The sequence below is a fragment of the Pectinophora gossypiella genome, chromosome 3 (assembly GCF_024362695.1).
Source record: "Pectinophora gossypiella chromosome 3, ilPecGoss1.1, whole genome shotgun sequence".
NCBI lineage: Eukaryota > Metazoa > Arthropoda > Insecta > Lepidoptera > Gelechiidae > Pectinophora > Pectinophora gossypiella.
In genome coordinates, this window is record NC_065406.1 from 15,639,231 (window position 1) to 15,656,887 (window position 17,657).

At 38.3% G+C, this 17,657-nt stretch overlaps 1 protein-coding gene across 1 annotated transcript in view; it reads right to left on the bottom strand.

The window, feature by feature from the left end:
• Positions 1–17,657, bottom strand: part of LOC126382073 (neuroligin-4, Y-linked-like) — a 114,231-nt gene that overhangs the window by 95,679 nt on the left and 895 nt on the right. The window lies entirely within an intron of this gene.

A 17,657-nucleotide genomic window follows, 5' to 3' on the forward strand; every position in this document is an offset into this window, starting at 1 on the left:
CCACTAGTAACAAACATACCTATTTATGTATTTATGACTTTGCCTCTGATGTCATTAGCTATCTGGTCGGACAAGTGGGGAGCGCTGACGGCTCTCACCTAGTGCAAAATATCAACAACAGGTCCGAGGGCGCTCAGATGGGCGCGAACTTCGGCTCAAAGGGTATTTGAGAGAGTCGGCCTTTTTTGGGCGAAAAATCGGCCCCTTGTTCTTGTATTTGTATTTGTTCCATACTTTTGTGACGGAAAATTCCACTTGATATCATCTCAAAATCATGGCCTGAATCATCCCTCAATGTTTTCGTTACGATGTCACTAACATACGTTGTATATGTATCCGTTGTTTTGTGGTAACTAGTTACCACACGAGAGATTTTGACAGAGCCGGGTTTTTTACAGAAGCGTCTGTCTGTCTAACCTTCCAATCGCCAAGGGAAAACCCGCTCAATACAAGTCAAATACATCCGAAACGTATTCTCGAGTATGTGGGTTTCCTTACGTATTTTCCTTCACCGCTAAACACGTGATAATCATTTATGATCCAAATTTAAATTTGAAAATTATTGGTTTAGGTGCGAGCTGGGATTTGAACCTGCGACCTCATAGTGAGAGTCAAGCGTTCTTCCAACTGGACAACCACGGTTTGCATATACTAACAACTTTGCCTAATATACATAAAAACGATACAATCACTATCTACTTACATACCTGTCGTACTTCACTAACACTAGGCCAAGATCTTTCTGACCTAACACTATAGATATTTTTTATCCTAATAAAAAAATAATAATTGAAAAACAATATAATACAAAATCAGCTCATCACTATGTCCCAATTGAGGTAGTGACAGGTACATCCATTGCAAGATCAACTAAGTACCCACACCTCACCGAACTTTCTGTTAGACCAACGTGAATTTACAAGGTGTATGTAAATATGAAAAAGTAACCAATACCTACATGTTAGCTATTGGAAAGATTTATCTAGCTGAACGCATTAAACGACCATCCTTTACTCAGCAAAGAAAAAGTTTCTAGACGACATTGTAATAAGACACAATGTCAACTAGCACCATTTTCAAGTCAAGTGTGTTCCACAAGGGATCATACCGGCACCCGTTTTATACCTCAACTATAAAGTTTCACAAGTTTTCTGAGAAACAGCACATACGCTCAGAGTAATATTAAACTGTGACAAGTTATTTGTACTTGTATCTAGATAACGTCCAGCTCACCGGAGAGGACGGAACACGATTAGTCACGTTCCAACAAGGATAAGATAAGAACCCCAAGAAAAATAAGGGTGAGAGCAGATGAGGCGTCAAAATCCTCGTGCAGACACTGGCATTCGCTTGACTGCACAAACTAGCGTTCGACTGTTCCAGCAGTGTTGTTGATGTTTGAATAATATTCCACTTTAATGCTTAAATAAATATTTTTTTGATTTCACGGTCTTCGTGCTCCAATGGTTCGATTCCTGGTCTTCTTCTATCGTGTGGGTTGTGAGGTGGAGTACCAACCTCATCAATCCTGGTGTCAGGGTTACTATTGCGCCGCCAAAGGCCCCTGATATGGCTCATGTAACGACTACTTACTTACATCAGTCAGTAGTAACTGAGACCAGCTTAACGTGCCTTCCGAAGCACGGATCTTTTTACTTTTTGGACAATCAGGTGATCAGCCTGTAAAGTCCTAACCAAACTAGGGATCTCAAAGTGATTTTTGTCCCCACAGGGATTCGAGCCCGGAACCTCCGGATCGTGAGTACAACGCTCAACCACTGGACCACGGAGGCCGTGGACGATTCCTGGTGGGGACATACCACAGGAAATACTTTGTGATCCCTGGTAAGGATATTGCAGGCTGATCATCCGATTGTCCGAAGGTAAGTCGATCCGTGCCTCGGAGAGTAAATTAAGTAGGCGATCCTGGCTACTGTTTACTTAAGTATTTAGTCGTTACACGAGGCATGTCAGATGCCTTTGGCTCCCCATTTGTCCGGCCAAGTAGTTAAAGCCATGCGGCAAATCTACAAGATAGTCTCCGTACTCTCTCTCAAGTACGTTCTTAAAAAGTATTAGGTGTGACAACCTCAAGTCAATTTCGAGGTTTGAACAATTTTTTATAGGTACTAGTATTTTAGCTGCTCTCAGTCGGCACTGACCCTAATACAGCAAGACTTGTGTTCTAAAACTATTATGACATAACTTTGTTGGAGCCATTTTACAGTATATTTCTCTGGGTAGTTGGCCGTGTCCGGTTAGTGTAAGAAAATTGTTGAAGATAATCCTTCATAAGGCTTTATGAGGTGCGTTTTAAAGAATGTTCTAGTAAATGTGATGTAATAGGACATGGAGTCTTATATTAAGACAAATAGTTGCTCTAAAAACGTTTACTTACAAAGCTTATTCGCTGGAATAGAAGTAAGTAAAATAAAGTTTGCGTTAGACGGAATATCCTCCCTAGAATTAATCGTTATAGTTCAACTGGAGCCCAAGATATTAAATGGTACGCCATGTTCCTACCAGTAAGTCAAGTCGGTGGGACCACGGTACTTATCATCATCATCATCAGCCCATTAAAATCTCCACTGCTGGGGCACGGGCCTTCCCTATGGATGGATAGGGAGATCGGGCCTTAAACCATCACGCGGGCCCAGTGCGGATTGACGGTTATTAACGACTGCTAATGCAGCCGGGACCAACGGCTTAACGTGCCTTCATCTGAAGCACGGAGAAGCTCGAGATGAAAACTTTTTTTTTGTGGTCACCCATCTATGACCGGCCTTTGCGACAGTTGCTTAACTTCAACAATCGCAGACCGAGCGCATTAACCGCTGCGCCACCGAGCTCCTCACTTCTTTTCAATATAAGCACGGTACTTATATTGAATGGTATATTCTACCATGGTCCTACAGTCAGACAAATCAGTGGGACTACCGAATAATCGATTCCCGGTGGGGACATATATTATCACAAAAATTACTTTGACCACTCTAGTTTGGTTAGGACATTAACTTTTTGATCACCAGATTGTCCGAAAATGAGATGATCCGTGCTTCGGAAGGCACGTTAAGCCGTTGGTCCCGGCTGCATTAGCAGTCGTTAATAACCATCAATCCGCACTGGGCCCGCGTGATGGTTTAAGGCCCGATCTCCCTATCCATCCATAGGGAAGGCCCGTGCCCCAGCAGGGGGACGTTAATGGGCTGATGATGATGAGTCTAAATACCATGGTCCTACAGCAAGAGAATTCGGTGGGACCACGGTATATAATAATTTTGAATGGTATATATATATCATGGTCCTAAAGTAAATCGAAAATTATTTGTAAAAATTGAAATTAGACAAGTTTCGATAATTTATGTGTTTTTTTTAAGGTGACTTAAATTGCAGGTTTGACTCAGATGGCTCTTTAGATGGTGCTTGATGGCCGGATGGACAAATGGGGGCTCTTTCACCTGGTATTAATAGTTAAGTCGAATAAATTAATTTGAATGTAACGTTGAATCGGACGTATGGAACATGACAGACCTTTTTATGTTACTTGTTGTAGTATATTTGCCGCAAATCGCATTAACTACTTGGCCGGACAAATGGCGAGCGCTGAGGGCTCTCAGTGTTGTGACAAACTGGTGCGGGTTCCGAGTGGGCGTTTCTGTTTTAACGTGCATTCTAAACCAAAATCACTCTTATTCCCACTTAAAAACACAATCACACTTAAAAAGATAAATGAAGATAAACCACCAGACCAGACCAGGAAAATGTCACAACCGTGTTATAAGAAGAAGCATAAAACATTAAAACATCTTGGGCTTAAGTGTACCTTTATCAAACGCTAAGCAGATTTGTGTCAAGATTATGTTTAAAGAACGTAACCCCTAAAATAACTTGTAGGTACTTATTTTGCTTCTATGCTGTTCTGGGAGCAAATAAAAAACATAGAACACGTTCAGCTGCTTGTCTTCCCGGGCATGTCGTAAAAACCGACAGAGGGATTGTGTCCTCTAACATGATGGACTAATGTTATGGGCGATAGGCTGATCCCTTATCACCATAAGGTTCATCATATCCAGCTTAGGACTTCGTATCAACAGTGGCTGCAAGTTGTCTTGGATTACTAGTGGCTCTGCCCACCCCATTAGGGATTACGGGCGTGAGTTTATGTATGTATGTATGTAGGTACTTATTTCGGTTTTTATATTGTAACATAAAATATCATTTTGTTGCACAAAATCCCTCAAAAACTGATGTAACGTGGGCAATATGACTGCCAAAATGAAATTGCACTGGGCTGGACATATGTCCCGCATGCATCCTGACCAAGGGCCAGGATCATCACGCATTGGGTACTGCGGGATGGCTACCTGAATGAATAGGCATTTGCTAGGTCACTGTGATCCACCCTACACCACATCGTCACTTACCATAAGGTGATATTGTGGTCAAACGAGCCTCAAAATCATCTCCCCAGCATTTCCACAGGGTCCGCTTAATCTAACCTGAAGATTTGACAGGTCCGGTTATTTACAGAAGCGACTGCCTGTCCGACCTTCCAACCCGCGAAGGGAAATCCAGACCAATACAGGTTAGGTCACATACCTCCGACAATGCCTTTCTCGGGAATGTAGGTTTCCTCACGATGTTTTCCTTCACCGCTGAGCACGTGATAATCATGTATGATCCAAACATGAATTCGAAAACAAATTCGACAATCATTGGTTTAGGCCTGTGCTAGAGACCTGCGACCTCAAAGGGGTCCGGATTATAAAATCGTAAGTAAAAACATCGATGGTAGTAACATCGAACACTTTGCATCGAAAGGTCACTACAGCGAACGTGCTTAGTATCGAAGGTATGCCTCATTTAAAGCATTCTATATCGAATTTAGCACATCGGAGGTACCCTACATCGAAAGAAGCCTATATTGTAAGTACCAAAGTTGGCGTGATAATCTTGGCCGTTATCAGAGGGACCGGACAGAGCTCACACGGGACCACGACTTGAGGAAAAACACGGGCGAGGCCTTTGCCCAGCAGTGGGATTAAGGGAACTAGCAATAATAATGAACATAAAACTCAGGTGGCACGGGTTCCGATCAGCGAATACTGTCTACGTGGATTAGTCGGCTATTGGTCGAAACATAGGGATAGTACCATGTAGGTTCAGGTCTCAGCTTCTCTACAGGAGGGGGGAGATAAGGATTATATTTTGACGCGGCTCTTTATCGGTTTGCCTCGAATAGCATTATCTACATGGCCGGAGAATTGAGAGTTATAAGGGCTCTCACCTGAATAGGTAGCGGAATATACTCCGCCACGCTGTTCCACGAGTTGGAGGAGACACCCAGAGCACCCTAGAGGACACCCAGAAGACACCCAGTACCGAAACAATTTAAATAAAGCTGCCTAGTGATAAGATCGAGAATTGAAGCAATTAGGTGTCCCAGATATATCATTTGGCACACAGAGAACGAATTCTGTAATGTTTTATAAATATAAATACAACAAATATTGCATACATCGTCACTGAAAAGGTAAACTTATGTAAACGCCAAAATTTAATATCCTAATAGCAATCCATGTTATAATTATGTATTGGTAGACATTGAAAATGAAAAAATAACGTACTATTCCGTTGATGTTATCTAAATTAGATTAATGGATAAAAAGTTATGATAAAAAGACGAAAAAGACTTTAAATGGATTTTTCTCAAAATGGCCGTATGGCGCTTACGTAATTTTGCCTTTCCAGTGACGACATGAAGCGGAAGCGCTACTCACATTGAAGTAGGTACCTATAGCAACGGTTCAAAACTATAATTACTAAGTAAGGAGTTGTGTAGGCAGTTATTTAACATCATTTACTAAGTTTATTTCATCAGAAATTTCAACGGAAACCTTCCTGGATCAAAACTTATAATTGCTCCAACTCGACTTCTTAGTCATAATTACTCTTACAACTGCTAAGTAACAACGCGCAATTCGACCGTTATTTTGTGGCAAAGTTTATATTATAAATCTTGTGAAATCGAACTCCAGTTTCCTATTCTTTGAAATACCGTAAAATTTTTATATTGTTCACTTATACAACTTTATCTTTGTTTATTTCACTTTCACAACTAAATCACTGGACTAAAGTAAAGGCACATTGAGATCGTTCCTACTTTTTAGACACGGATTTGTGAGTAATTTGGAAGGGATTAAAGAGAGTAAGTAATTTGTAGAGCTAAACTTCCAGCCACGTACCAAGGTTGACACAGACACAACCTAAACGATAGAAGAATGCGCTAAAGTGCGTGTATTACTAAAGTCCAAAAAATATACATCACAAAACTTTTGAGACCCGTCAACGCTCCCCATAATTTGTCTACACAAGTAGTGAATGTTAGTAAAATAAGATAAAACCTTATTCTTTCATAAACGCGCCTTGTTCAGTGATAAAGAATGCTAAACTATATACAATTACTAAGTAATGGCCACTAAGTAAGTAGACCATTAACTGAAACCAAAGCAATAGTGCTAGAAAACATTTCAACCACAATATTTCTTTTGAAATACAGTTTATAACCCCAGCTTTAAAGCTGATCGCTCATAAAATACTGAACAACGTTCATAAAAGTATGTTCCATCGAAAAGCTATAAAACCCAACTACATTGTGGACAGCAATAAGTGGACGAGTCAGATATACTAAGGGACATATCTCACAAGAACACCATGATCGTGTCCACGGAATAGAAGAAAGATGTTGGAAAGGCCCTAACAGGCATTTTGTATGAGAACCACTGTCGCCGGTTCAACCTCACTTCCTTTTACTACTACTCCTGCAAAAAAATTACTACGATAACTCTAGTGCTTCTCATATTCCATAGCCAATTTTTACCGGAAAATAATATTTTATATGATAGGCTGCAATTATAATCATTACTTTTCGTATTCAAATTCAAATTCAAAAATATCTTTATTCAGTAGGTAACATAGTTACACTTTGAATCGTCAATTTTTACATAACGAACGTCTCATCCGCCTAAAACTACTGCAGCTTCTCACAACCTGTATAGCCGGGGAAAAGAAGCTGCAAGAAAAACCTCGGCACAGGGCCGTAGACGTTCTTTAAAAAAAAAAAAATACCTAATTTTAACTTTCCTGTGATACACAAAACGAGCATATTTCCGTGTGTCGAAAGGTATGCGATCGAATGGAGTGCAAAGTTGAAGTATGAACTATTTGCTCATCCGCTTCTAATCTCATTATTCTTCAAAAAAACAACAAAACGTATGCAGTTGAGACCTGGGGGGTTAATGTGGCCATTTTAACCCCCCTGTTGTCTTGTTGTTTGCGCAACCAACAATAAAAATATGACAAAAAGCAATCCCATACATTTTTATCACCTTCACCTTCGATTGTCATAATTGTTTACAGCTTGGTTAAAATGAAACCCCAGTTGTGGTAACTTTTATACAACGCGACCGCGGTTGCACGACGGTTTCCTAGTGAGATAGGGTCCTAAGTAATGCGGAATTGTTACAAGAAGCTGCTTGTAGAGACATTGTACTTATGTTGGTATCCTCTGGGATATAAAACCGACTGTACGTTTCATTTCTAGATAACTACAAAACTATCAAATGAAGAAAATAATACAGATACGTACATAAGTCATCCCGTGATCATGGCATTTGCAATAGTATCGAAATATCGGGAGTCTTATATTCCTTAACGCGGTAAATACCGGTATTATGTGTTGTTTTATAAATAAATAAGTATACACTTGTATCACAAAAATTGTTTCTGCTCAACAATTTAATATTTACTATAAAAACAGCAAAGAACTTAAACGCCCAATTACTCTAATACAATTTGCTTAGTCCCGTGCTTACCTACCATTTTTTTTGGTCAGTTTATAAAACTATTTCCCAGGGCGTATTTTAATTTTAAAGATTAAGGCGAGGTACTCATTTTCCATTACCTTGCCTAAACCGGGTGGTTTGACTAGAAAATTACCGCTAACATTGGAATAATAAGTATGACTTTAGTAGTTCATATCACGCACGTTTTGGTCACGCACGGCCATTTTGGGAGTAGGAAAATCGGATGTGGTTTTTCAGGAATTAAACTTTCATACCTAAAGGTAAAGAAACCGGAGAACATGAAACTCCCTAACGGTCTCTGAGTCTAGTAGTTATAGTGTAGCGTAGGGCTCACGATCTGGAGGTCCAACTTCAAACCTCGATGAAGACATTGTGGAAATCATATTGTGAAACTGTCGTGTGTCGGATATGCTTGAACCACCTGGTAGTCCAAAAAAGTAAGATGATTCCATGCTTGGGAAGGCGCGTTAAGCCGTTGGTCTCAAGCTACTAGCCCAAATGAGCAACGAGGTAGAGTATGGTCAATACCACTTCCGGTTGATAGATGGGAGGCCTGTGCTCAGCAGTGGGACGTATATGGGCCATTTATGTTTAAATTATCAATATGAATGATGATGTGGCCTAAGGTGAAACACCACCTATCAAATGCCTATTTTCACTCTAACCTCAAAAACTTCAAGATTAAAATGTTTTGGAAATATCATCCCCCTAGCGTTATCCCGTTTGAAGGGTCCGCTTACCTAACCTGAAGATTAGACAGGTCCGGTTTTTTACAGAAGCGACTGCCTGTTTGACCTTCCAACCCGCGAAGGAAAAACTAGCCCAACACAGGTTAGGCCACATACGTCCGAAAATGCATTTAGTGATAAAAAAACAAACAAGAAGCAAATTTTGTACAAATTATTGTATTATAATATTTTATTTTTGTGAAGTAAATAATTATTTAAATGTTAAAACCTTAAAATATGATATTGGATACCTGGTTATATAGAGGTATAAAATCGTATTCATTTGGGCGCAAATTGTTGATAAATGTTTCTTTTTATATAAGCCGCAGGATTGCGTAGGCGGGCTGTGCGAACAGGCCTACAGCTTTGGTATGTACAGGCCTTTACGTAACAAATCTTCTTAGCCTTGATAAAGACATCCCTAGGGATGTAGAGTACTTAGACACACGAAAGGCGGGTCGGAACTTTTGTCATGGCATCCTAGACAGATCTGAGGGATCCTTTTTATAAGTTTCGGGGAATTGAATGTGAGACGCGTAGACGGTATTTTAAATGTAAAGCCCAGTTTCCCAGAAAACACACACATACACACACACACTCAGTAAATTTCCGTATGGCTTCATGGCTGGCGAAATGTTTATACTAAATTCGTTCTTGTAAGCAATTTTAGATGGTCTGTAATACTTTAATTTCTTTAATAATAAAGACTTTTGAACACAATCAATCAATCGCCCTTTCCGAGACTGTCCTTTGTTAGGTTATGACAAGAACAGGCTTAAAAAATCTGATAGTTCGAAAATAGAAAATGATTTCGTGCTTAAGAGAGGACGTTAGGGCGTTAGTCCCGGGTATTAGCTTTAAAAAAATACCTCCACCAACCCGCAGTGGTGTAACAGCATGAAGTATGCTCCATACCTCTTCAGGTTAATAATTGGGAGGGCTTTGCGAAGAGGTTGTACAAAAACAATTTATTTAAAAAAGACAAGTACTAGTTACTTGTTTTTACATTATATCTATCTTACAACGTAAAGGGATAGATATATCTCGAAACTTTATAATATAACATAACATCACGACCCTAACGGCCTCCGTGGTCTAGTGGTCCAGTGGTTGAGCGTTGGGCTCATGATCTGGAGGCTCCGGGTTCGAATCCCGGTGGGCACATATCACAAAAATAACTGTGATCCCTAGTTTGCTTAGGACATTACAGGCTGATCACCTGATTGTCCGAAAGCAAGATGATTCCTGCTTCGGAAAGCACGTTAAGCCGTTGGTCTCGGTTACTACTTACTGATGTAAGTGTGTAGTCGTTAAATGAGTCCTGTTAGGGGTCTTTGGCGGCTCAACAATAACCCTGACACCAGGGTTGATGAGGCTGGTATTCGACCTCATAATCCACACGATAAGAAGAAGAGACGCCCATATTCCCGAAGGGGTCGGCAGAGGAGTTTAGTATATATACACCCACTCCTTTCCAGCTACGTTCATTTCCCATGTAATAGGGCGCGAGCCTATCGCTATTGCATATGCAAAACTGCATATAATAAAATAATAGCGTAGAAATTTTAATTTAATACCGCTTTCCACTTTCTTCCAACATCCAAGTTAAACATGTTTGTACTTAACAAAGTTCTTTAATTACCGCTTTGGAAATTACCGGGCATGGCTATCATTTTATGACGAAAGAGTTTTTATTAAGCTTAAACGTTTTATGTTTTCTCGTTGAACAGTTTCGGTGCTACAATGTTGAAAAATTCATCTGAACGCTTTATTAATACAGAAAAAAGTATTTATGCTACAATTACTCGGAATATGCCTTTTCCTTTTTTGAAAACAGGCAGAAAGTACGGCACTACTTTCATACAAAAAAGCGAGACGAAAAAACATTTTCTCCCCTTATTTTTTTAATAAAACATTGTATCTTTCGGAAGAGAAAATGATTACTAGCCTTAGAGAGCTTACCATTGAATTCAAGTCTATGAATTTGAAATCGTATTTGGACCATACATAATTGATATCACGCGATTTTCATGATTTATGCCCAGTTAAAGGTAATTGGCTCGCTTCCTTTACAATGGGGTTTAAACATAGCTAGCGAGTAGTTAGTGTATGTACACTATTAACACCTTTGCCTACCCCTGGGGGATACAGGCGCGATGTTATCAATCGATGAATCAAGTCAATTGGGTCGTGTACTAGGTTCAAAATAAATTATGAAATTATGACTACTAAATAAAGACAAATATAAAAAATAATATTAGGAAAAATATTTTCTTTGTTCAATTCAACTTATTTATGAATTTTAATCAAGAAAAACGTAATATTAAGTTCGACATTTTATCACGTTTTTCTATGACGTCATAGTGTGCTTTTTCATATAAATCCATGGTAATATCGTGTAGTAACTGATTTGAGTAGTTGGATACTAGCCTATTTATTTGCGAGGACACATAAAATACAAAAAAGTGGTAAAATAATGTCCATAATAGTGTTGTGATGTATTTTGTCCGCATGCAGGCGTGCAAGTATAATTAAAAAAAAGAAAATGATATATTATGTTTTATTGTTGTTATACAGAGTGTTAGTGACATCGTAACGAAAGCTTAGAGGGGTGATTGATTCCATGATTCTGAGATGATATCAAGTGGAATTTTCCGTCGCAAAAGTATGGAATTGATAATAATTAAAAAAAACACAAAAAAATTCAGGATGATTCAGACTGAAAATTCCACTTGATATCAACTCAGAATCATGGTCTGAACCATCCCCCTCAGTATTCGTTACGGTGTCACTAACACCCATACCTACTTGTATAGCTACCGTATGTACTTGTGTGGGGTGTAAGTGACATCGTAACGAATACTGAGGGGGGTGATTGATTCCATGATTCTGAGTTAATATCAAGTGGAATTTTCCATCGCAAAAGTATAGAATTTAAAATAATTAAAAAAAAAACAAAAAAAAAACACGAATTTTGCGACGAAAAATTCCACTTGATATTAACTCAGAATCATGGTCTGAATCATCCCCCTGAGTATTCGTTACGATGTCACTAACACCCTGTATAATGTTACTAAGGCTAACAAATACATGCTATTCGGTGTTATTTTGTTACTGCTGATTCTGTAATTAAAAATGATTAGTAACAACATACATAAGATCGCCTTGCAATGCAATAAATACATTTGAATTTGAATTTTAATTTTAATTTGAATTTTTTATCCCCTTGGGATATACATAGACCATGGAATTACACTTCCTACGATTTTAATACACTTTCGCAAAGATCAATGTACAATCTGAATTAAAGACAGTCTTATTCAAAGAGTCATAATTTCAAAGTCCTATTCACAGTTTCAGTTTAATGGTTTTCGTTTCCAACTTTTGGGTTTCGTTCTCCATAATTTTATTAATTCTCTCTGGACTGGTAGTCTATTTTTTAGTAATTTTTGTCATGTAATACGGTTATGTTTAAAATATCTTATTACTCGTATTGTATTATAAAGTAATATTTAGGGCTAGGATAATATTTTCTGAATGTGCCTATTCCTTTTTTAAAAAGTGGCATATTCCGTCTTTCGATATTAATTAGTCTGCGTGTTTGAATTCCTTAAATTATTTTAAAATTGAATTTGAATTTATTTATTTAATTGTTGTTTTATTCTGCTGAATAGGCAGTATAAAAGGTAAGTATTTACATATACTTACATATCTTTGAGAATTTCAGACCTTATTAACCAGATCAAACCTAACTAATTCGATAATGTATTTACTTCTGTCGCACAAGTACCAACAAAGTCGCGTATAGCAAGAAATCGATATGTCTATGTGATTGATCGCAACTGGCTTGCGAGACCCGACGAACGCGACGATATCCATATTATATGAAACGACCGGCCTGCTTGCAAACGACGGGTTGTGAGATGTAGAGGTGAGTTTGTTTTCTCTGTTTTTCCTGGAGGGTTAAGAAGGCCACTTCAATGTAATTCGTCTAGCAATATTGCTATTTGTCATTTCTTGATATAACGCAATTACTTTTTTTATTCAATTGCAATTCAATTGCTCGAGTTCATGACTGGATCATAAATGATTATCACGTGCTCAGCGGTGAAGGAAGACATTGTGAGGAAATCCACATTCCCCAGAAATACATTTTCGGAGGTATGGGACCTAACTTGTACTGGCCTGGTTTTCCGTTCAAGGGTTGGATAGTCAGACAGACAGACGTTTCTGTAATAAACCGGACCTGTCAAATCTTCAGGTTAGGTAAGCGGACCCTGACGGAATAATGCTAGGGAGATGATGACCTATAAATCCACACAATACCCAAAATTGAATCATAATAATTTTCAATCAATTTGTAATTTTAACCCGAAATATTAACTTAGAAGGCTTCCCCTTCTAAGGACTCCAAACATTACGTTGAATTGTTTGGAAATTGATCGATTTGGAAAATTGAAGCAAATGACAAACTGTATTGAAGACTTAGATGTGAGTGAATGAAGCGAAAGTGGTATGACTGGATCGTGGAAAGTGGAATTCCGTAGTCTCTGCCTACCCCAACGGGAAAAAGGCGTGATGTGGTAAAAAAAAAACTATCGAAACGAGTCACAGCTGATCAATAAAGAAACTCGACAGCAAATCGAACTGAGTTTTTAAATCTAACTACACAAGAAAATACCGAATTTTTAGTTCTTTCATCATTATTCTGCGTGGAAGAAATGGCGATGGTATCATCCATTTGTTAAAGTTTTATATGTTTTGTTATGTTTGTGCAATACTTTTAACGCATAGACTTAAGAGTTAGGTGACAAGTCACCTACAGTCGTGTTTTCTCACAAAGAAAATATCGTGTACAACATTTAAGAATAAAATTACCCTTTAATTCTTCGTGCGGAGTAAACTGGCCTCAAGAAACTATTCGGGCGAGTTGACTACAAAAAATATAAAATGTGAAAATTCGTTTGTAGGTTTAAATAATACAGGGTGTTAGTGACATCGTAACGAATACTGAGGGGGATAATACAGACCGTGATTCTGAGTTGATATCAAGTGGAATTATTCATCGCAAAATTGACAGTTTCTTTTGTGTTTTTTTAACTATTTTTAATTCTACTTGTATATTTTTGCTATAAGACACGACGAATTTATAACAAACATCGTAGAAGAGAAACTACAAGAAAAGAGAGAAAAGGGAAAACCAGGAAGAGCTTACATGGAACAGATTAAAGAGAAGGTGAACGTCGTGTCTTATAAGGAAGTGAAAGAATTGGCCTTAGATAGACAAGATGACAAGATTAATGATGATGATGACTTTTACTATGGAAAATCCACTTGATATCAACACAAAATCATGGTCTGATCATCCCTAAAAGTTTTCGTTACGATGTCACTACCACCCTGTATTTAGTGCGACTTGTCATTTACCCCAACCTTAAGTAGAAAGCACTCGTTCTAACTACAATACCACAACGGCTTCACACGTCATCTGCTGTGACTTTAGTTACAAAGGGTCAAAGAGACCCAATTAGACGTCTCTCCACGGACAACACTGGAAGGGTTAGATACTTGTTTTATTTATTTAGACACGTTCCGAAAATTAGTTGGTATAAAAACCCTTTTAATAGGCAGGCAGGTAATTGAATTATAAAATTCGTTTTTGTGTATCGTCCTTGTTTTGGGTGACTTTGGAGCTATTGTATTTTCTGTTAGGTTAGGTTATGGAGCATACTCCACCACGCAGCTCCAGTGTGGGTCACCGGCTTAACGTGCCTTTCGAAGAACGGAATCATCTTCTTTATTTCTGACACCCTCCATCTGCCCCTTCGGTTGATTGAGGGTAAGACTGTGCCCAGCAGTGGGACATTTATACGCTATTTACGTTTACGTTACGTTACTTGTTTAAATATATAACTTAAAAGCTGTCTACTCACGGCTTCGTCCGCGTGGAGTTCATAACAGACTTTTAACCCCTTTTACGACCCCTTAGGGGATGAATTTCTAAAAATAGCTTGTCCGTTACGAGATTTCGTTAACAAAATACACATGCGAATGCAATTTTTCAAAAAAAGAACTTACGAGGTGTTCACTTTAAGACGTCAATATAATATGTGCGGATATGTAATTTTCCTGTACCCATAGGTTGTCTGGAAGAAATTGCTGCATGAGCAATAAGGCCCCTATTGTGCCTTTTTCTATCTAATTGTGCTCAATAAAGTGTTTTATCTATCTATCTACGGTATCTACTGCTGGAAGGTGATGGCAAGCTAGTTATGTCAGCTTAATTACTTAGCTCACTTAATGTCGTCTGCTAATGAAACTTCGCCCTGGTACTCTAAACCCACTCAACTGTTTACTAGCGACAGCGAATCAAATTCTATACAAATCATTTTCGTACGAACTTACCGCAGATAGATTAAGACAAACAGAGATAATTCACGCCTGTAATCCATTATTAGGGTGAACAAAGTTACCAGACGACATTATTTCCCTTGCGATTAAAATAAAAAAAAATCTGCAGTCGTTTACAAATACAATATTGTGAATCTTCCGGGAAACAGTTTGACACGATCATGTTGGGAGTAACATAGCTTTTGAGGAGATAATTTTAATAATAATTTGAGTAATAAAAAATACCTAATTTGAAGGTAGGTAGTGAAATTGAAATGAAATTTGGATACTTAAAAATATTAGTATAGAGCGGTTGAAGGATGATAGGCGAAAGTTGGTGGTAGGGCTGGCAGAGGAAGACCTAGAAGGATGTACATTGACCAAATTGGAGATGTCCTTAGAAAAGGTTTATTTAGTAAGATCTACTATGAACCGGCGAGCGCGTATGAAACGATTGATGAATGTGGAAGAAGCAAGAGAAGTGTGTCAGGATCGAAGCAAATGGAATTCCATAGTCTCTGCTTACCCCGGTGGGAAATAGGCGTGAGTTTATATATGTAAAAATGTTGGTGAAATACTTAGGTAGATATTGGAGGTAACTCCAGCAGACAAATAATTTTTTGTTTAAGTTAGTATACTTGTAGTTTTCTTAATCACAAAAAAAACGAAATATGTACCATTTATTTTAGTAATTTCTGATGTAACTAAAAAAATAAACAGAATAAAAAGAAAAACTAAATAATGAAAAATAGTGGACAAATTGAAAAATAGTGACAAAGCCTCACACATGTCAAACATCGTAATGCGGCAAGGTTCTAAAGTAGGTGTCATATATATTTTCAGGTGTGACAGTTGCAACTTTTACGTAGTATATTAGTAACTCCATGGCACCGCTAAGATGCTTTAGTTCCAATAGCACGATAACGTCGTAAATTTAGAACCTACTCGAAGTAAAAGCAACTTGTAACTGTATATCGCATCTAAGGTGTCAGCTGGCTACGGTAACAGAGTGGAAAACCTAATAACGTCGCGACGAAAACTATTCGCGAACATCAAGTAAAACCAGCTTTTGTTTCACGTGACTTATTTGTAGATTTGCCGCAGATGGCATAACTACTTGGCCGGACAAATGAGCAGCGAGTGATTTCACCCGGTCACTACTAAAACCAGCGACATCTATCGGACCTATTTGCTTTTAACCATCTACGTGAGAAAACTAAGTACTAAACTGTGTATCATTAAAAAAAATCATAACAAAAATCATAAAATTAACAGCTGCAAATCATCCGTCCCTTTCCTTTTCGGCGGATAAGAAAATGACGGGTGTAACTTAAAGTAAAATTAGGATGTGTCTGCAGGAATCGGGGCCACTATCAGCGTATTCAGATCTTGTCGCCAACCAAAATGACACCATGCTAAAATTATCGATCGATTCAATAGATTTTGTCAAAATCGATAAGTTATTTTTCCCTAACATGTGTGTCAAGTGAATGAAAAAATTGTAAGTAAATAGTTGCCGAGACCAATTGCTTATAGTGGCTTCCGAACCACGAATACTAGCTACACGAGTAAGCTACATCGATGCAATTCATCTAAAGAACCAATATTGCAATTTGACATTTGCGCATATAAAAGTAAGTGCGCAATGTAAACAAATGTTAAATATGCAATATTGCTTTTTTAGATCTTCTTCTATCGTGTGGGTTGTGAGGTGAATTACTAACCCTTGTGTCGTGGTTATTATTGAGCCGCCATAGGGCACTGACGTGGCTCATGTAACGACTACTTACTTTTTTTACATCAGTAAGTAGTAACCGGGACCAACGGCTTAACGTGCCTCTCACTGTCCGAAGCACGGATCATTTTACTTTTTGGACAATCAGGTGATCAGCCTGTAATGTCCTAACCAAACTTAGGGTCACAAACTGATTTTTGTGATATGTCCCCACCGGGATCCGAACCTGGGACTTCCGGATCGTTAGCCCAACGCTCAACCACTGGACCTCGGAGGCTTTTTTAGATGAATTGCTTTGATGGTGGCCTTTTTAACCCCCCAGAAATATAATCTTCTCTCGTGTGGGTTGTGAGGTGAATAACCGACCTCGCCAAGCCTGGTGTCAGGGACGAGATGGACGCGTCATGACGTGAATGTAAGGTAAACGGAGTGAAAAATGTCACCTGACAAAAGTAACTGTGTATCACAGGTGCGAGGCGCGTACTAATTTGCGTCCTAAATACTTTTTCGCGTTTACCCTATTTTTGTAAGGGATTTATGCATAAACGTGCGTGAGACTGACGAATTAACGTTTTGTTGTGGCGTACACGAATACTTTGCGTCTGATTAATAATGCCTTGGAAAATATTGGCGCTTTTTGTTATACATCACTAAATAAAAAAAAGAACATTCTCTTGAATTGGCAATTAAGAAATAACAATGCATTAATTTCGCCCCGGCGTAAAAAAGACGGTGTAGAATTCAGATGTTTTCACACTTTGACTAGCTTTCCACAACTTGATATCAATTTTCATCCCCTCGGTTAACCCTCTAGGGGATGAATTCCAAAAAATCGAATCCAATTAAAATCTTTGTGCAAAATAATTTTGCAGATTGCCAATCGTTTTCTATTTTTTATATTAGAAGATAATTATAATAAATATAAACATAATAATAATC